Here is a 22,182-nt window from a genome sequence, read left to right on the forward strand (position 1 = left end):
TAATTAATGTAGCTTCGAGAATATAGGACCTGTCTGCCTGTCTGATCTGTTAGTGACAGCTCTCTCGTTGTAGTTGCTGCCAAAATCAGGTATTGTCGTTCGTAGCTGTTACGTAACCTTGAATCATTGTCCTCTATGTGCAAAATTATCTCATTTATGCATTATATGATACAAACAAAAAAATTGACTATCATCAAAGCCTGGTTAAGTAAATCGTCATATTATATTTCCTTTAAGTTTAGTAAGGGGTCTAAATACAAATAATTGTATTCCTTGTCCTCAATTCTGGATGAATAAGTTCAAATATAACGTAGTCTGTCCATTAGTTAGCATAAATCGCTATAAATGAACTGCATAGTCGAAAGTAATTTCTCACTTTGATGGTTGTAAGAAAAGTAAATTTTCATGAAATCTTCAAATTTATTTTCACGCCATAACATATTTTGTATAAAGAGAAAATAAAAATTGTTGTAATATTCTTAAAATTTCTTTGAATTCACAGACATTTGTTTTACCATTTTGCAAATATAGGGACATACAGTGTAATAGCTTCATAATTATTGTAGATTCAATATATAGATTCGCTTTCTTAATTGCAATAGGATTCCACAAGCTAATTCCTCAGTTATTGGGGTTAGTAACACCAATTATTTTGAATTGATGTTGAAGGTATGAAAATTAAATGAGAGAAAACTGAACAAAAGGGATATGAAATAATCATATACAAGTAGTTCTTTTCGATAGGGATATGAAATAATCATATGCAAGTAGTTCTTTTCAATAGGGATATGAAATAATCATATACAAGTAGTTCTTTTCGATAGGTATATGAAATAATCATATGCAAGTAGTTCTTTTCAATAGGGATACGAAATAATCATATAGTACAAGTAGTTCTTTTCAATAGGGATATGAAATAATATATATAAGCGGTTCTTTTCAATAGGGATATGAAATAATCATATACAAGTAGTTCTTTTCAATAGGGATATGAAATAATCATATTCAAGTAGTTCTTTTCGATAGGGATATGAAATAATCATATGCAAGTAGTTCTTTTCGATAGGAATATGAAATAATCATATACAAGTAGTTCTTTTCATTAAGGACATGAAATAATCATATAGGCCTACAAGTAGTTCTTTTCGATAGGGATATGAACTAATCATATACAAGTAGTTCTTTTCGATAGCGATATGAAATAATCATATACAAGTAGTTCTTTTCGATAGGGATATGAAATAATCATATACAAGTAGCTCTTTTCGATAAAGACAGACAACCTTTTATAAAGTTATCACCGATGATAAAACTTCCCGCTTCTAAGTCAATATCTGTATTCTTGAAGAGTAATGATCAATTCCGTAAGACGTCTTTTCTTTCACTCTATAACATTAGTGGTCATAAATTTCAAATAATAGAAAACTTCTTTCTTCTCGGTTATGAAAAAGGGGTGTAGTAAGGGAGGATTTTACTGTCTTAGGTTTTTTTTTCATGCACTTCTCCATCTAGGTTGACTAACGAAAAGCTAAGCAAGACAGGAGATTCGTTGGGGGATGCAGTGTGGTTTTTACGATGCACATTCTACACATCTGCCACCCCCTAGGGGTAATATCAGCCTTTTATAGGTCCTTGAGAATAGCTACGATCATAACAACCCCCTTCCCCCTCCCTCTACCAAAATCCTAAGACACGCAACCATCCCGCCATCAGTCGTAACTTCGTTGTAGTTGTTTTTTTTTTTCTCCTGGTTTGTTTCTTTGCCTTGGAACAAAGTCCGCACAACAGTATGCCACTTTGTCATTTTTTTTGTATCAGTGCCATGTTTGGAATTGTAGTTATTTTTTTTTCTTCGTGGAACTCCCAGTTTCTTACTTTTCCGTCTCTCCCCGTATTTCAGTACTGTAATCTCCTTGTTTCGGATGACGTCGACATATTAACGTTGGTTGTGAAACTAGAGTCATAACCTGGAAAGAGTTTAGCCTCTGCTGGAGTTTGAAAGTTTTTTCATAGATGTAGCATTAAAAACTGAAGGTAGGGGTTCCCTCCCTCAATTGCAAAACGATCCAAGACCCCTTATATTACAAATATGATTAAACTTTGAGCTACATCAGTTGAAATTGAACAGCCCTCGTTAGTCTGACTTTCCTTTAGTAGTCGGAGCCTTAGTCAAGCAAGTGACTTCATCATTGCTTGGGCATCGATTTCAGAGATGTGAGGATGAGAGGCTCCACAATTGTCGCATAATCGTGCCTTAAACTAGCAGAAAATGATCGTGTAAAGAGAAAATATCTATCTATCTATATATATTTAACTTGAATTGGTAATGGAAATTACGGGAAAATGGCTGAACGGATTTTAACAAATGACCGCTCATTTTGAAGCTTGGAACCCAAAGTTTTTCAGAAAAATAGTAGTTTTCAGTGAAATGTCAATTTTTCTACATCATTTTCCTATTTTCCAAAATCCATCTTTCGTCAGTTTTGAGGACTAATTAATAGCATTTCAGAATAAAACAAAACACACACTACAATAAACAATAGACTATTACACGAAGGCCATGACCTACAGGATTGCTGACATAGAGTTCAGATGACTCAGATTCTTTCCTATCATAATGCCAATATGTCGTTCGTCATTTGTGTAATTTTTTGATAACGTATAAAAATTAATTTACAGGTCTGATTCGCTGGTCTGTAGTTTTCCGAGTACAGCTGTGTATTGGATATTAAGAACTACAAGACTTAGGAATGTTAGATGACATAATTACCATTAAAAATGTAATATTATTATAGTTAGTGCAACACATAATCGTATACTGATGATATGAAAGTGAAACCTTTTGGGGCTTTAAGTAAGTAGACGCAGAGAAAGAATATTTTATATTAGATCTTCATTTCTATAATTTACTGAGTAACGGATATATATGTTACTGAAAACTATAAAGCTTACCTAAGGTAACAATACTGTTATTAAAAATGAAATACTTTTATAGTTATTAATCAAGTAGTGTGGTTTTTTTTTTCATATATTTAATGGCAGTGTGATATAGATATTTATATGTCTGATTCTCTCATTTTCCTTGGTAGTAACTGAGTCATGCTTCCTATTTTAGCTGCGTCTTTAAACTAAATCAAAATTAATTTTGTATTCCTTTGGTTTAATCGATGAGATTTGTGATCGCTGACAAGCATATTTTGTTGTAGGGAAAATAGCATGCCATTTCACTTCTTGCTACCGTGATGAGTAAGTTTATTTCCCGCAACCAGCAACGAATGAAACACTGAAACTGCTAATGATTTACGCTAGACAATTTTATTTAGGACGCATATAAGATTCTACAACTCTGACATATCATTCGTCTCATTCTCCGCATCTCAGCAATAGATTCCTCACAACAGCCTATATTACAGAAAATATACGGGATAGCATTCATTGTTACACAAATTAATCCAGCAGTATTTGGTAGATCAGTATTGTCTGGAGGAAGCGCAAGAATTACAATTCCCAAGAGAAGACCAAAAGATATAACTTACTGATAAAATAAGAGACCTACAAGATTTTGTAGTCTCTTGATCACCTCAGCAAGATCTCTTAGTGGAAAAAGGTGATTCTGCCCTCTACATTTCAGGGTAGCTCACGAAACATGCCGCAGCTATACTAAGATGCTAAGTCTTTTGTTGAAAGCATGACAAACCTTACATTTTCTTAACTTTCATCTACAATCCGCAATGACCTGAAATAGCTACTGCATTACTCCCACATGAAAAACTAGCTGATCGTCCTGCATTGTTACTTGTGATTTCGCATTGAAACTGAAGAACTGAAGACGGATAGGTTCAAGGAAAAGTATTTGGCATAAAGAAAAAGCATTCAGAAGGAGTATGTTTCACTATTATGGAAGCAAATAACTTTCAAAATGTCTGGTATGCTTCACTGAAAATAAAGCTGAACAGTTTTTATTTCAACTTCTTATGGACTTAGTTTGCAGTATTTGCTGCACAAGCCACTAGTTGCGATATAAAATGATTTAGACATTTTCCTTCAAATACATGATTCCGGGAACCCTGATACGGAAAACTTAGTTTTCTATGTGACATTTCTCCGTCCAGTGATTTCTCCTATAAATCTGATGTTATCACCACTGAATTTTGATTTAGTGGTTTTATCCCACTTAGTTTTCCTCTTTGTTGTTAAGTATTTATGCTTAGGCAAAAAACCTAGTGGTGTGAGAGATCCCTACAAATCAGTTCACAGCCCACATATACCACGGAAACTGCGTCAGACAGTAAACTAATGGTCACCTGATAATTATATAAACCCGCGGGTCCCGACAAATGGGCACTTCGACTAAGCTTGAATGTTGCACAGTGAAAAATGTATTATCTGGCTAGCCATCTTTGTCTGGTATCAACCAAGCATTTACCATACTACTTTACTAAATTATTTATGAAATGAGTATGCTTATAATTGATAATATAAAGACGGAAATGAATGGTGTTGAGGGAAACGAAAGAACTCCGCCTAAAGTTTAATCCTCCGAGTTTGTGTACCCGCACTGAGTTCACTGAGCTACTGGAGGGACAAACTGTCATGTTGCGCACTTGATAGTGGAAGGATATTCATCAGTTTTGTTTCGTCTCTGCTTTCTATTTTATTAAGATTTAGTTAAACGTGATTTATTTAAAACTAGCCGTACCCGTGCGCTCCGCTGCACCTGTTAGAAATAAATAGAAAGTAATTACATAATTAAAATAGGACGTTTGATCCAGGGAACAACTTTTACAACAACGCAAGATAATCTGCTTCGCTCATTACCCAATTTTTTTTGCATTGCATTTATTGCATATATATTTTATGTATTTTAACACGATTCAATTGAGCATAGTTAAAATTTAAATTATAAAATAATGGATTGCTAAGCTAACGTACTATTACTGCATACTAAATCAATACACTCTCGTTGTTCGTTAATTCTCAGAGATTAAAATGAGTGTACATAAATATTATTTTAAGAAATACAGAAAACGAATGTACAAAATAGCCTATCAAATTTTCTGTACATAAGAAGCAATTTTAATCTTACCTGTCCTCGATTTACTCAGACGTTACTGTAATAACATTATAGCATTATATCCATCTAGAGAAACTACACTTTCCAATGGTGAAATAATAATTATTTATACAAATCGGTTAATTTAGCTTCCGATATTACTTCATAGAAACACATTCTCTGTAGGCTATGTTTAATAGCTTTCGATTGTTGATGTCCAAGGCCCCTGTTTCGATTGTTGTTGTCCAAGGCCCCTTATAGACGAAGTCATTTGTTCTTAATTCATTGCACTGTCTTAGATGTCGTTATTTTAATTTTAAAACTCATTTATCTCATTAAATATCAGTCCTATCAAAATTTTGTAAAGAATAAAACTTTTTAAAGAAACTTTTGTTGTTAACATTTTTCACAAAAATCAATAATAAGCGAGATATTTCGATTTATTTAATTGAAGCCCCCTTATAACCTCCCTTTTAAATAAAGTATTTTGAATGCCATATAGCCTAAAATCTAAGTTACAACGAACTTAACTTATATTCCAATTTTCATATAAATCGGTTCAGCCATTATCGCGTGAAAAGGTAACAAATATACAGACAGACATACAAACAAAAATTTCAAAAATGCGATTTTCGGTTTCAGGGTGGTTAATTATATATGTTAGGACCAATTATTTTTGGAAAATCGAAAATTACCAGAAAAATTTCGGCTACAGATTTATTATTAGTATAGATGTTACAATGAGTAAATAGTACACCCTTAACCCGACCTCTTGTCTCCCGATATCTTTAGTCTTTCTTTTTCCTCTTCAGAGCTGGACGTCTCTTTAGGTGAGTCTATTTCTTCCTCCTGGTCACAGGTTCGATGTAGGTGTTACCGAGGCAGTCATGTACAGTACAGTAAGTAGGCAGAAGCTTTCAACAATCTCACTACTAGGCCAGTCGGGTGTGTTCATGAAGGAATCTTTCCATTCTTCTTGCACTGTTATTGTTGTGAGTTCTTCATCGCTTCTCATTGTGTAAGTATTCTTTACTGTTGTTTTGATAGTATGGAATATTTCTCTCCCTATTTGTTGTAAAGAGCTACTACCCTTTTTGGCTATGATATCGGCATGCTCATTTCTTGCTATACCACAAAGATTAGAAATCCATTGGAAAACTACATTTTATTTCTTTTTATTTTTATACCGCACTATGATAGGCCTATATGAATTTATGCATTTTTGGAATTCAGATGTTTTTGGCGGTTGTTCGTTAGATATAGCGTGTATTGCTGGTTTTTAGGGTCGAATAATATGACTTCATTTTCGTATACTTCGTATGGTGGCAACTTATTTGGTGTAATGTTATTCTGATAGTCTGTAATTCCCCAAAATAATAAGATCTCTTGTATCGCACTGGTGCATAAAATGAGGAACTCACTGTAGACATTTGCTTCTGTATTTAAATTAATGCTGTTGATCGATCAAAATATTTAATCGATTAACTAATTTAATTTAATCCATTAATCGAGTTTTGATCGAGTTGAAAAAATGTTTTAATATACTGTAATACACAGTTATTGTTAAAACTTGCGTTCGGTGATAAGCATAAGTACTAAATGCTGTATATATTTATGTATTGTACCGTTATATTACAAAACAACTATTTTAATTACTTGCTAACATATTTATTATCAGGCTTATTTATTGTGTCAATTTCTCCAGGAATTTTTGAGACAAACATAAATAACAAAAAGTATGAAGACTCACCTAGTTAATACTGTTTCATCCATGATTTTAAACATGTGAGTGTATTCACATGTTCCGAATTAAGTGCCGCTCTACGCTTAGTAACAATATTTCCTGCATTACTAAACACGAAACAACTTTTTTTTTCTGTCAAGCACTTCTCCGCAATCGTTCAATTTAAATCCAAACGTTTCACCGAGTTTATCTCTCAGAATTTCATATGACATAATAGAGTTTACACTTTTCGCAAACCACAGAAAATTGATTTTTTTTTCTTTATCAAACTAAACATACAACCTTCATTTATAAACTCAATACAGATACTGCAACTGCAAAAGTATAGCGGTCGAAAGAGAAGACTAGCCTCTACTGTAATCGAATTACCACTTGCACACAGTGTAGACATGGCTACTTCATAAGGGATGAGGGGGACGAATCCAAGAAAAGTATTTATTTCATATGCTGGGAAGATGAGTTGAGAACAAGGTGGAAGTTTTCTTGGAAAACCATAAAACTTAATAAGAGTTTCACATTGTGTTTGAACTTTCAATAGAGGTAGACTAGGTCACTGTCCTCATATCTCCATCTCTTTCAGAAGTGTTTGTGCAATGATTTTCCTACACTACCTGCTTTTCAGTTAGAAAATAACGGTACTATTGTGCTTTTAAGTAAGCAATTTCCGAGAGAGGAATATTGTCGGAATTTTTAGTGTGAGTTTGTATTAACAAAATAATAATTAATATTAACCGATTAATTTTAATCGACTCGATTATTCGAATAAACAATTTTGATCGATTATTCTTACAACAGAAATTGATCGATTAATTGATTACATTAATCGATTAAATCCCACAACACTAATTTAAATTATTGTATATATATGTGTATATATATGTGTATATATATATATATATATATATATATATATATATATATATATATAATGTCTTGGTGAATACAAGTGACCCTTTGGGTAATTTATATTATTTCAAGTGCCATAAGTCCCAGCTGGGACTGGTCCATGTTGCTTTGTTTCAGTACAGGTTCTTTGAAATAAATGAGAAAGAGTATTTTTATCTTCCAATGGGTTCCGTAATGGTGGGAGATGAGATTCTTTGGCATGTTAATTTGCTTATCAGCTTCTAAAATCATAGGAAACGGAAGATCATAGGAAACGGAAGATCATAGGAAACGGAAGATAATAGTGTATTTCGATAAATTATTAAAATATTTCTGTGAATTCGAAAGAAAATTGGTAAATTATTTATGAGTCTTGGAAAAGTGTATAGTGGACTTACTTACAAATGGCTTTCAAGGAACCCGAAGGTTCATTGCCGCCCTCACATAAGCCCGCCAGCGGTCCCTATCCTGTGCAAGATTAATCCAGTCTCTATCATCATATCCCACCTCCTTCAAATCCATTTTAATATTACCCTCCCATCTACGTCTCGGCCTCCCTGAAGGTCTTTTTCCCTCCGGTCTCCCAACTAACACTCTATATGCATTTCTGGATTCGCCCATACGTGCTACATGCCGTGCCCATCTCAAAATTCTGGATTTTAAGTTCCTAATTATGTCAGGTGAAGAATACAATGCGTGCAGTTCTGTGTTGTGTAACTTTCTCCATTCTCCTGTAACTTCATCCCGCTTAGCCCCAAATATTTTCCTAAGCACCTTATTCTCAAACATCCTTAACCTAAGTTCCTCTCTCAAAGTGAGAGTCCAAGTTTCACAACCATATAGAAGAACCGGTAATATAACTGTTTTATAAATTCTAACTTTCAGATTTTTGGACAGCAGACTGGATGGTAAGAGCTTCTCAACCGAAGTGTATAGTGGACATTTCAAAGAAAGCAGAGTCAGGTTGAAATGTCGGTTTCTAACCGGAAAGGGAAATTATGGATATAATAATAATAATAATAATAATAATAATAATAATAATAATAACAATAATAGTAATAATAATAATTTATTTTAACTGGCAGAGTTAAGGCCATTCGGCCTTCTCTTCCACTCAACCAGTATGATAGAAAATTACTACAGTTCTATGAATATAACATAATTAATACAATACAATACAAAGCAATACAATACTACAATACAATACAATATAATACATAATTAATTTAATACAATGACAATTCTTTATATCTTCATAACAATAAAATAATTATGCAATAATAATAATAATAATAAAAATAAAAATAAAAATAGTCATACCTAAATTAAATTAAATTATTAAACTCGATCGCAATTATAACTTCAATTTGACTGCGCCCGTAAGAAATCGTTTAGCCTTTTCTTGAAAGTGGTTATTGTCTGGCAGCCCCTAATCTTCTGAGGTCGAGAATTCCATTCACGGGGAACTGAAACAATAAAAGGATGAATAGTGGGATGTTCTATGGGCAGGAGGACTCTGCGTTTTTTCTACCTCCTTTCAGCTGCATTTATGGTTTTTTCGTAATAGTATTTGAACAATGGGAGACTTGTGTGTTTGTGAAGAGAAGAAGATCTCCCACATGGCGGTTGCACATAATTCATTTGACTCAAGTTGGAATATGTTTTATTAATTAGTGAGCAGTGGCGGCTCGTGATAAAATATTATGTGTGTTCACAATTTTGTGGTTCCAAAATCGAAGAGAATTTGAAATCGTACGTTTAGTCTAATATGAAATGTCATGAATCCAATGTTTCACTATCGAAAAAACCGTATATAAATTCAAAACAACATATAATAATAATAATAATAATAATAATAATAATAATAATAATAATAATAATAATAATGACACCCAGTCTTTTTATTTCCAATTTTTCCTGGTAAGCCAGTTTACCCAGTTCTTTACTGTTCAAAATTGCTTGAACAGAGTTCGTTGTTTACGTTTGCTAAAAATGAATACATACCACAGTCCCGTTATTTACAAACGCGTGTGCTCAGTAATATATTTTGATTCACAACACACTGATACACTATAGCCTATACCAGTACTCTAATCCCACTCGCATAGATTGATTACTATAAATACAAACCAGTAAATAATATTCTTAAATATTATACACCACCATACTGATACTTAAATTCATACCACCACCTCATTCAGCCAGCAAGTGTTTAAAAGTCAAACTATGCTATTATGCCGACACTGAAGTGTAGTAATTCACAAACTACACTCTCGTAGCAGCACTGTACACACATCCTCGTAAAGTAAACGTTCCTACAGTCAGATGTTGACATCTACAGGCTATTAAATTTCCTCCTCGAGATATAGCACGTGAACGATAGGCATCGATGCACCTGACATCTGTAGGATAGATACTCATCATGTTCACTTAACGCTTTGTGCTCTTGACGAGTCATAAGCGGCCAGCTAAAGACAATTTTCTCCAGCGCATGCGTGAAATTCCTGTAACCATCTCGAAAAGAGCACGGCTTGTACGTGAACGGATGTTGCCAAGTTTACATAAGAAGTTTATACAAGATGCGGGAAGTTTAAAATACTCGATTCTGATATTATACATCCCCACTACGTCAATACGGTATCAAATAATAAAACTAGTCGTGCATTAATGGAAACAAGGTGTTCACGTGCTCTTGTGTTCTTATTGACGCACCGCCACTGTTAGTAAGATTATGTAGTGCGAAAGTATCCTGTAATGTCATTTGCATGTTACCGTTTATTGAAACGTACGCATGTCTGCACTTCAGGATGCCTCTCACGCTACAATGAACGAACTCTCCTTTCGACAAGAGTGCTGGCAGTGCACATATATCTATCTCTCTCTTGCTCTATAGACATAATGAGAATGGAGAATAAATTAAATTATGTGTGATGAGCTGGAACCATTTGGTTCTCTGCCAGGACGTGCGTACTGCCGTAGTCTGTTCATGTAACCGCTATTACTGCTATAAATTTGCGCCAAAATATCTTAATTATCTGTTGTTTTTGTGGCGCTGTTAGCCGAATCGAAGTCAGGGATCTGTGTTTAAATCCCGCTAAGTTTATGGTGAATTTTGTTAATATAAGAAACTGTGTAAAGGGAAGATTTCCTCGGGTAACTTGTTTCCTCTACTAAAAAAGTCCTCGTTGGTCTAGTACAGAGATAGGGCTGGAAGCATTGGTTCCCTTTCCACAGTCCACCGGCGTTGAATGATTCTCCGTGACAACCATTTGGCGGATTACAACAACTCGTGCTCACAGAAAAAATGACGAAAGTATTTCCGACCACAATTATAAATAACAATAAACTGTTCACAAATGAGACATCGTGCTTTGTGACTATTTTGAATACAAAAGTATTCATTTTCCCCTTGCTCTTTAAACTAGTACAAATATTCTGTGTGGCCTTGGGGAAAGGGATGAAAGACGTAGTTCGACTCGTGACGTATGCTACAATTGGAGCACAGTTCTGCATCGCTGGTCTAGTAGGTAGTTACAATACCTAGTTTTGATCCTGAGTTACGCTCGGACGTGTGTTCGATTCCCTCTTGGACTGATTACCTGGTTGGGTTTTTTCTGAGGTTTTCCCCAACCATAAGACGAATATCAGGTAATTTATGGCGAATCCTCGGCTTCATCTCTCCAAATACCAGTTTGCTATCACTAATCCCATGGACGCAAAATAACCCAGTAGTTGACACAGCGTCTTTAAATAATCATTTTAAAAAGTTACCTAGTTTGTCGTTTGATCCAGAGTGTGTGGTTTCAAACTCTGTAGAATGCAATCGATTCATATAAGGCTATAATATAAAAGTTTGGTGTTTTTCTAGAGAAGCGAGGTACATGTTGTAGATATGTACTTATTTAATTCATTGTTCCCATGCCGGAACATAGGTGCTCTGTGGCGGAGGTTTCACTACCTACAAGGAATTTAGTTACACTTATTTACCGACAGGTACAGAAGTATAAGTGATAAGTTCATCGCCTCAGACGCCACCTCGTATGCAACTAATGACTGACTAGGATGCGAGAGAGGAGAAATTTGGCTCAGAGGTGCTAATATAGGTTTGGAAGTTTTTAAAGTGCGGGAAACTCTGACACGGGACACACGACTTAGGCCCAATTGTATAAAACTCCCTGACTAAAGATCAACTTTGATCGAAGATCGGAAAGTGAACCGAGTTCAGACACTTCAACTTTTCTGCGATCAAATTACCTTGGTTCAAATGCGATTCAAGTTCACGTGAAAAGGATTTGACAACATCGCATAAACAGGTGAAGTATGTGATGCGCGGACCATGGTGTACAGGTTGTTCAGTGTTGCCAATCTAGCGACTTTAACTCTTTTTCAACGACAATTTCTTTTAACTTTTATATTGCTTAAATAGGGATTTAGTGACCTTTTTAGCACCCCATAGTGACAAAATTTAATCTTTCTTTGTTGATAATGAGAAATTTAGTGACTTTCTAACTACTTTTTGGCGACTTTCCGTACACTCTGTTGGAGACACAGGTTTGTTTTGTGCATTGTAAATAATGGCGGACAATAAGAAGAAGGTTGACCGTTCTCCACATTGTTATCATGTTATGGTGTTTGATACTGCTAAACATAATAAAGCTTTATAAAACAACAATTTTCGTTTAGTAATACAGTTAATTGAAAATTTATGAATTTACCTATCATATCCATTAATAATTATTAATGATTGTTATAAACATAATATAATTATAGGTTATGTTATTTGATACTGCTGAACACGATAAAGCCTTATAAAATATAAGAATGTTTGTGTATTAAGGCAAGAAATTGAAAAAACAACATATATATATATATATATATATATATATATATATATATATATATATATATACTGTATATATAAATGTACCTACCATATCTATTAAAATTAATAATAATAATAATAATAATAATAATAATAATGATAATGATAATAATAATAATAATAATAATAATAATAATAGATATTTTATTTGCAGACTCTGCCACTCGTATATTTCAAACAGAAAAGAAATAACTGAACTTGGATCATCTAACTTAATCGGAGAAATTTCTTCAGTCAAAGTTGACTTTAGTTTAAGACAAATTAATCTCAGATTAGACTTTATTCAACACAAAATTCCAGTTCAGCTAGAACGAGGATCAATTTAACCTCTGATCTAAGATTAAATGGTGTATACAATCAGCCCTTAAAGTTCCTCCTGGATGACTTTGACTTAGGATTTTTGCGTCCAGCCCGGTTTCAACCTGCAAGCCATGGGTTTAGGAAAGAGCGCTAGGGTCATGTTGTAGATATACTGGAAGTAACAGTAGATGTTACATATTGATAGAGTCCCAGACTTCGATTGAAACTAGTTATGTCTACAAGATAACGTATCGAACCGAAGTGGAATATATATGAAAATAAATATAATAAGCTGAGTGACTGAAGTATATCTCAAATTCGATAGTGGGCGTGCCTAGAAATGAAAAATGAAGATCATTATCGCTTCGATGTGCCATAAGAAATTGTTCGATTTCACGATATTTTTGTAATGTACGGAAATCACATACGACCACGTTCTTCAACAAAGTACAACAATAATTTTTCATCTTCATGGTTTAACTTGTATTTCCTGTTTTGTCTCTAAGAAACTGTTAATATGGATTATTATGATTTTTCCACACTTCAGAAGTCTTCAATTCCTATTTTATTGTTTATGCTCTTATCATATAGGTGTCTTATCACCTTATCACCACCTCTCACCACTACTGTCTATCCTTCCTTCCACGAACACTATTCTTTGTGTCCGTCTGTTTTAGCCCGTGAGATCTCTCTTGTATACTTGTATCTCAAAATATGACCGCACTAGTTGTTTTACCTGGAGATGAACTGAAAACTAAATAAATAATCAGTCAACTTCGTTTAGCTTTCGTTTTGGTTTTGTTTTAAAATTCAAGATTAATCGTGTTATTGGTTTAGTTCGAGACATTTTTATGCTGTCAATATTATATTGCTTTTTTAATCTTTGTGTATTCAGTACTGCCATTAGCATTTGATTTCTCATGAATTATTCTGTCCTGTTGTTTTACTGCTGAAATTCAGATAATGTATGAAGTTTGTTTGTGTTGCATTATGTGATATTTAATCCAATTAAATTGTTAGAGTGTTATTACATTCCTGGTTGGGGCAAGTTACCTGGTTGAGATTTTCTTGGGAGTTTTCCCCTCAACCCATTAAGAGCAAATACTGGGTAACTTTCGACGCTGAACCCTGGACTCATTTCACTGGCATTATGACCTTCATCTCATTCAGACGTTAGATAACCATAGCAGTTGATAAAACTTCGTAAAATAATAAATTAAATGAACTATTACATAAGCTTTTCTTTTTTGCTGGAAGTGACAACTGCTTTACCCCTCGTGTGCATTTATTAGTTATTTGTAGAATGCAATCGTTTGAATATTACATGCTTAACGTCATGGAATTTGCACGGCATATTTTCACAAAAACAGGATTTCTGTTAGACACGACATCTGTGAAAGTGAGTGCTTTACACCATTCTTTCTCTAAACGAGGGCTTATGCAGTCGTCGTCATCATCATCATCATCATCATCATCATCATCATCATCATCATCATCACGCTTTAGGCCTCTCGACCTGTTGCGAACCTCATACATATTCCTTATTCTTGGTCTTGCCATCGTTTTCTTGGTCTACCAATACTACGGAAGCCCTTAGGTTGATACCCGAAGATTAATTTAGGCAGTCTTTCATCATTCATTCGTTCCACATGGGATCTCCAGTTCTGTCTATATTCCACAATATTTTTGTTTTAAGTTGTAGATATTCAGTGATTGCCTAATTTCTTCGTTTCGTATTCTGTCCCTCCTTGTTACACCCATCACTGAGCGAAGGAACCGCATTTCTGAAGCTTGAATTCTACTTTTATCTCTACTAGTGAGGACCCACGATTCTGCTCCATATAAACCCGCTGGTACTGCCATCGTCTTATAAAACTTCAATATTGTTTCCTTCCTTGCCTTGTTTTTTAAAGTGGCTTATGCAGTTTAATTGGAAAATATTTATTTATTTGTGTAATGGATAGTACATGATATTTACTATCATTGACTGAGCGAAAAACAAGAAAGTGGTGAACAAAACTACGGATTAAGTAATTAAAAACATTCGGGCTCTGGCTTCCCAGTAGCGGTCGGCTTTCTTGTAGGATTTAAGAGCAGGGCATTTTGCAAGATGTTGTCTATCCATGTCTTCCTGTTGATGGCACAAAATGCAGGATGCTAATGGAAGGATGCCAAGACGATTGAGGTGTTTACCCAGGATGTCATGTTCAGTGTTAAGACGAAAGCTTGCAACTGCCAGTCTTCTGGGTTCAGGAGGTAGCCTATATCGTTCAGTAATTTCCTACTTTGTTGCGAAATATTTATGTCCAATTTTTGTTTGTGATTATTTTTTTTTAGTTGCTTGATATATTTTTTTACTGTGCTAAATTACAAAGGTTTCCGTGGGTTTATTTTGAGATTGGCACCCTTCTTAGCTAATGTGTCAGCCTGTTCATTCTCATGTAGATTACAATGTCCTAGGATCCATTGTAACACAACTGTTTTGCCATGTTCTTTTAAAGTTGCAAGTATTTTTTGACAATTATTATAGGTTTGTTCTGTGTAGGGGTGGTCAGTTTTATTTATGGACAAAATGGCTGCTTTTGAGTCCGCTAGGATGACGGCGTTTGTGAATTTATCTATATGGAATAAAAGTTGATTTAGGGCAAAAAGTATAGCTTCAATTTCTCCATCATATGCAGATAGAATTGGAAAATATATTTTAATATTTTATTTTATTTAATTTTTGCTGTAATAACGGGTACAGTAAGCACATAATTAATAATGTTAGTTTGTGTAGGACTCTATTAGGAATAATTAAATCTGAACTGTAGTTCTAAAAATGTACGCACTTTCATGTTTTTAGTCTGTTATTTTACGACGCTTTATCAACTTGCGTCTGAGTGAGTCCTTGTTTAGCGGAATAAGTCCGGGGTCCAGCGCCGAAAGTTACCCAGCATTTGCTCTTAATGTGTTGAGGGAAAACTCCGGAAAAAGCCTCAACCAGATAACTTGTCCCAACCAGGATTTGAATCCAAGCCCGCTCGTTACATGGTCACAGGTGGACAGCGCCACAGCGATGGACTACTTTTATGTTAATTTTATTTGTATTTAAGCTTCTTTCTTTCCCCACTTTCATCTGTCCCTTTGATACCGACTTGCAAGCCATCATCAAAGGATTGCTGTGTTGTACTCGTAGCTTATGTCGAGTTGGTTCCCACTTATACCACAAAGATACATGTAAGCATACTGACTGACTCGCAAAATCTGTATCTGAGCTTTTCCATCTCAAATCGACCAAAATATAGAGAAAATTGACCGTACAATTTCTAAATACAATAATTTTTTTTGTACGTAGAGATCTGTGATACAATGCTTTGTGCAAAGTTTGAGGCATCAGAACTTCATAGTGTTTAAATTTAAAATATTTAAATTTATCGTATTTTCATAAATTAGCAACTTTAAACTGTTGTAGCTCCGAAACCCTTTCACCCAATGATCAAAATCATGGTTTATTTTGATGCTGAGAAATTAAAGTTTACATTGACATATAAACAGATTTTCTGACTTTTTATGGAAATGGAGAAATTTAGATTTTTCCTCATTAAAACGCCTTTGCCAAGGAAAAAAATATGTAGTTAGATTCCGCATTGAAAGTACAAATGTACACACATTTTTTACTGATGCCACGTTGATAAGAAAGTATTGAAAATATCAAATAAAGAAAATAAATAGTACGCTCGTGAACTAACCAGCTGACTGTGAGGCGGGAGCTAGCCGAAGTAAGCAATGCCAGGAGACATAAACACGTGATGTGTCGTCTAGCAGTCATGGCTGTGCTAGCTTTATTACAGGTTTTCATAAACACAGGAGTAAATTGACGCCCAACGCTCGCTTATCTTCAGCTCTCGGCCAGTGCGTGCGGTACTGCGCCGTTCATGTCTAGGCGTGGGAAAATAATCTATTTAATACCCTCGAAACTTATTGCCTTACCATTAACCAAACAATGCCGAATACCTCTTAATAATGCAAAGTTTTTTCTCAATATATATATATATATATATATATATATATATATATATATATATATATATATATATATATTTTACATTTTTACAAATTGGCAAAAAGCCTAAAAGTAAGTAAAAACAGATTATCTGTCTCTCTGTATACATTAAAAATGAGGATTACTTCTTAACATAACCTACCAAATGTCAGCTTCAAAATCAGCTCTCGTTCAATGTTATGCAGTAAATGGTTCCAGAGTTCTGAGCGCTGAAAGAGGCTTGTTTTTTTTTTTATAAAATACGCTAAATTTGTCGCTCAACAATACGAAAACCGTTTGCCTTTCGATAGTATATTTTTGAAAATGCACTGTCCTCAGCACCTTGTATAAATAGACAAAAAATGCGAGGTTTTTTACTGATCGATTTCGTATGGAATAGCCCATCCGTACTTTTATGAGGTGGATGTGTCTACAGACTAACTTATCTATGGGCACTAAGTGGCGTATATAAATACAAGTGTACAAGAGCTGTAAAGCAAGGTACATGCCATTAGATGACGTCAAAAGTAGAAAATAACATAATCAATTTGTAAGTTATGGTTACTTTATCTAATAAAATTTTTGTGAAGTACATTGTGTCATTAAAGTGTATTTCCTAGAAAAAAACTCGGTGTCCTTAAAACTTATTTTTGTCACTTGGCCCATTACCATTATAGTACTACATAGTCTACATTGTGGAGTAACGATTAGCGCGTTTGACCGCGGAACCAGGTGAGCCGGGTTCGAATCCCGGTCGGGGCAAGTTACCTGGTTGAGGTTTTTCCGGAGTTTTTCCTCATCCTAATATAAGCAAATGCTGGTTAACTATCGGTGCTGTACCCCGGACTCATTTCACTTTGATTTTCATTAATTAATTAATTAATTAATCAATCCGTGGCGCTACAGCCCACGAAGGGCCAAGACCGACCAGCCGGCTGCTGGCTTCACGGCCACATGCCGAAGCAGAGGTGAACGATCACCCAAACAGAAAGGAGGTATCGTGTGGTTAGCACGATGAGCCCCCAGCCGTTATAGCTGGTTTGCGTAACCGGATTTCGCTACCTGTCGTAGCTCCCCAAGTGCATCACGATGCTGGGTGGGCACCGGTCCCATACACTGGCCGAAATTTGATGAGAAAATTTCTTCCCCCATGAGGACTCGAACCAGCGCGCATTCCATAACGCGAGTCCTAGGCAGGATGCCTTAGGCCACGGCGCGGGACTTGATTTTCATTCAGACGCTTTAATAACGTGAGATGTTGATACTGCGTCGTAAAATAACCCACTAAGAAAAGAGTGCTATATAACTCTTCACAAATGTGGAGATTGGCAACAAAATGAAAAGCAAATGTACTGTACCAACAGTGTATAATTCCCTACAGATATGATCTCGTAGTTAAAGTGACTATAAACGAATCTAAGAAAATGAAACAATACATGAAATTCAGGCAATTTGTTATAGAAAATATAAAATCTTCAGCGTGGCAAATCTCATTACGTTGTAGTGAAAATTCAATTTCAGCAAATATATCGCTTACCAGTTCGTCTCGCCGAGTGCTTAAAAAAAAGTTCGGAAAAAAAGTGAAAGTGTAAATAATATTGTTTTTTTCTTTTGTTTCAGGTTAGTAGTCCTTCACGAGAAGTTATGGCGATGATGGTGAGCTTAATATATGTATTTATTTATTCCTTTATTTATTTATTTATTTATTTATTTATTTATTTATTTATTTATTTATTTATTTATTTATTTATTTATTTATTTATTTATTTATTTATTTATTTATTTATTTATTTGTCTGTTTCTTTGGTTGTTTGTGTGTTTGTTTGTTTGACAAAATATTCATACCGGTACGTTTTATAGAAAAGAATATAAATGGAAAATTTAAGTGTGGTTATAAATTTCAAAAAGGGGAAGAAATTCAGTGAACCATATTGTCTACCTGCAAGAATATTGAGATCTATTAGGCCTACAATATTTATACATTCAGTTCCATCTACGAAGATGGCGGATGGAAGTTATGAGCCGCCACATAATAAACCTATTGTGTAGGCCTATACAAATCCCTAAAAAGAAAAGGCTGGAATAAGTAGAAAATCTGATGTTCGGATACCACAGGAGTAGTTCGAACAGGGCAGTAACCGTCACCAGAGTTAACGGGCGTTACCGACGGACCTCAGTAATGCTCCTTCGCTTTACCGACAGGTGTACATTGTCGTGAGCGTTGCACAGTTAAGTTCTTGTAGCCCACATCTGTCTGGCGACCTTCATTTCGGGCCTGTTTGACGGACGTATAACTTGAAAAGTTACAAGTAGCCCAGTGATGTCAAAGCAAGCGCATTTTTCTGACCTTGACGTCGTGCGCGGGCATCTAGCGCTAAATAAGGAAAGAGGGAGGGATGTGTATATTAATAAGCAATCTGTTGGATTAAGAAAACAGTGGTGCACAAACTTCAAACGGAACGTGAAATTTTATGTCGTTATTTTTATATGGCTTCTTCCTGTTTAATATTATCTATATTGTCTGTAAAACAAAAGTACTAATACCAATTTCTTAATATTGCAGTTGTGTTTTAAACGTTAATAACGTAATAAAGAGTTAAGAGGGAATATTCACATAAATTCCATAGTTGTACAACTATGCTGTACGAAATGGATGAAACACATCATTCATAAAGAAAGTGATATCCCAAAAAAAGAGATTGAGTATGACATGATAAGTTGAAATTGATCTTGGTGGTATCTTTAGCCTTATAAAAGTAACCAATAAACTAATCAAAACAATATTATAGTACAAAGCAAAGTTACCTAGGTACTGTATATGTTTAAGTGTAAGTAATATTCCATAACAAAACTCTTATCGCATTATGCTTTTAAGGTGATATTGGTGAGCAACTTCCTATCATCAGAATATTAAATTATTTTCTGAAATGTGCTGAACCTATAGAGCTGACATTTTTACAACACATGGGCACCTATCTTTTGATTATTATGTAACAGTAGTTGGTTTGTTAATTCACTTCCTTACATATAATTTCCATGCGAATATTTTCAAAATTTTCAATACATTATCTTCAGTAATACGTATTTACGGTATATTAGATTTGCGAAAACATTCTGTAAGGTTACTAAATAAATAGGCCTATATCTAAAAATTTCAATTTTCTATAACAAAAGTTGAGAAAATATTTTGTTTCATTAAAAATTCAAACTTGTGAAAAATGAGCATTAATATTAAAACTTACATTCTTATAATCCACTTCACAGACAAATCAAGTTCTCTTCCCTTTATCTATTAAGTCAGTGCTGGCCATCCCTGAATATAGCTCGACCAAGCGGCATATACTACCTCTTTCGTCTGTCTCTTTCCTTTCCGCTGTATAGCGCTCAGGCTCTCCTGAGCTCTAAAGCGCGCGCTTGCTCCTATGGCCATCAATTGACATGACTGAAGTAGCCTATAAGTTCATTAAAAATAATACGTTATCGTTACTTTTTCTCTTTTAAAGAGAAAATGTTACTGCCCTAATAAATGTTAGTGAATGATTGTAAGTGTACCTAGCTAAATATATTTCCAAGAAAAATTGTTTAAAATTTAGAAAAGAATAGTGCATAATACTCGCAACATTTGTATTCGTAGTGTGTTCTGCTCAAGGACAGGTCTTTCACTGCAAACCCAGCTTTTTCAATCTTTCCTACTTCCTGCCTTCCTCTTTATCTCAGGATATGATCCATATATATTTTAATGTCATCTATCTAGTGAAATTTCGCGGTACGTACTGTTTGGTGTACCGCGTCACACCTGTTGAGAAATCCTGATATATTATCCATAACTGATTATAGTCCACGCCTGTGGAGTAACGGTTAGCACGTCTAGCCGCGAAACCAGGTGGCCCGGATTCGATTCCCGGTCGGGACAAGTTACCTGGTTGAGGTTTTTTCCGGGGGTTTCCCTCAACCCAACATGAGCAAATGCTGGGTAACTTACGGTGTTGGACCCCGGACTCATTTCACCGGCATTACCACCTTCATCTCATTCAGACGCTAAATAACCAAAAGCTGTTGATAAAGCGTCGTAAAATAACCTACTTAAAAAAAACTTATTATATAGATGGTTGTTTTAGTACAGTCTTATTGAAGTGTATGTTATTTACCATTTGAAAATGCATTGGGCACATTAACAATTAGAAAATATTTTAGAATTACTTTAAGAATATCAGTCGTAACCTATTAATGATGTTATAAAAACTGCCAAAATGTAATCGTGCGATTGTCGTGTCCTACAAACGATATCTTATTCCCTTCTTACTATATACAGTGTGATGGCAAAACCATACATTTTCCTTTAATCTACCGGACTTCACCACCTTCTCCCACCCTCCTGTTAGCAACGATTCCATGATTTACGCTAATCCTCGCCGATTCGCTGATCAGTCAATTTTGGTTGCCAGAGCTATTCATCAAACCAGTTCCGAAGTGTGAACTGAACATTTGCTAGTGTTGAACTCTGACATAATCAGACCTTTCGCAATGGAATGGATATCAAACCCTTTCGTCACAAGTCAGCGAGATGCTTGTGTGAACTACATCGATGCGAAAGTCTTTCATAGCATTGCGTTACATCAATTTTTTGGATTCCAAGAGTGCCTTGCAGTATAATAATAAATGGAAAAATTAGTCTCAATATTTCAAAGTAATAGATAGTTTTAATGGTTTTCTAAACATATGTTGCCAATCATTGAAACGTATGTGTCTGATTCTTTGTGTAACTACGTCATCGAATATTGCTGTCATAACTAAGGCCATGACAAACATGCCCCTTGCGGTTCCTGCTTCGATCCCCGCTCTCCATTTAGTTCAATTCCCAAGACACACTGTGTACTATTAGTTCTACCTACTTGGTCCTTGTGGTGACTTTAATTACGTTATATTCTTGATTTGAAAGCTGGAGTGGTGTGGTGATAGTGAATGGCAGTGATGTCAAAGCATGCGCATTTTTCTGACCTTGACGTCGTGCGCGGGCATTAAGCGCTAGGTATGCTAGGAGGAATAAGCAGCCTGTTGGATTAAGAAAACAGTGGTGCACAATCTTCAAACAGAACGTGAAATTTTATGTCGTTATTTTTATATGACTTCTTTCTGTTTGTTATTTTCTATATTGTCTGTAAAACAAAAGTACTAACACCAATTTCTTAGTCTAATATTGCAGTTGTGTTTTAAACGTTAATAACATAATAAAGAGTAAAGAAGGAATATTCACACAAATTCCATAATACCTACAACTATACTGTACTAAGTGA

At 34.9% G+C, this 22,182-nt stretch overlaps 1 protein-coding gene across 1 annotated transcript in view; it reads left to right on the forward strand.

The window, feature by feature from the left end:
* Positions 1–22,182, forward strand: part of LOC138709949 (fat-like cadherin-related tumor suppressor homolog) — a 337,052-nt gene that overhangs the window by 67,267 nt on the left and 247,603 nt on the right. The window lies entirely within an intron of this gene.

The sequence above is a fragment of the Periplaneta americana genome, chromosome 12 (assembly GCF_040183065.1).
Source record: "Periplaneta americana isolate PAMFEO1 chromosome 12, P.americana_PAMFEO1_priV1, whole genome shotgun sequence".
NCBI lineage: Eukaryota > Metazoa > Arthropoda > Insecta > Blattodea > Blattidae > Periplaneta > Periplaneta americana.